Source organism: Hypomesus transpacificus, chromosome 15 (assembly GCF_021917145.1).
Source record: "Hypomesus transpacificus isolate Combined female chromosome 15, fHypTra1, whole genome shotgun sequence".
NCBI classification, from domain to species: domain Eukaryota; kingdom Metazoa; phylum Chordata; class Actinopteri; order Osmeriformes; family Osmeridae; genus Hypomesus; species Hypomesus transpacificus.
Window position 1 is genome coordinate 4,266,081 of NC_061074.1, and position 773 is coordinate 4,266,853.

Sequence of the window (773 nt, forward strand, 5' to 3'; positions counted from 1 at the left end):
CTGCATTCTGCAACCAACAAAAAAACAACTCAAGGACTCTGAAGCACTGAATGGTTAAGATAGCGGATGTTTAGGTGTGTATAATGACAGGCTAATGGATGTCCTTGTCGTTAATGATTAATTCCTTCACGTTCTGGTATTTTTCTAATGTCAGGGAACGGATGTCTTGTGTCAAACTAAAAGCAACCTGTGGCTTATATTTCACATCAAGGTTGAATCATATTCGAAAGGGAATGAGTGTCGAGCCCTCACAAACATCTCCATTGATGTCTAAAAAACATTAATCTGACTTGATTACTAAACTCCACAGTCAGGCGAGCGGGGTGGTACAGTAGCTTAAATACCTGAACCAATGACCCTAAGGAGAAACCAATCAATGGCTCGCACAATGAACTAAACTCCCTGTGCTAATTGAATTTCCCATGGACCAAGATGAGGTTCCTGCTGTCTGTATCCTTCTGAAACTGGGTTTATACAACCCAACAAACACCCTCCTATGCAGTCAATGAATTCAAGGTAACGTGGTCATTCTTACATTTCAGACAAATTACAAATTCTAAATATATATATATATTACAGAGAATTATACATGCACACATTCATACACCGTTTATTTAATTATATACATACATACATACACTTTATATCAAGATTTTAAAAAATACACAAAACAAAATATACCACCAAGACATAGAATTCACAGAAGCTGACACTCTATGCTGAGTAGAGCACATCTCTTCTAAAGTTATTAGCGGGGACAAAAGGCTCATAGG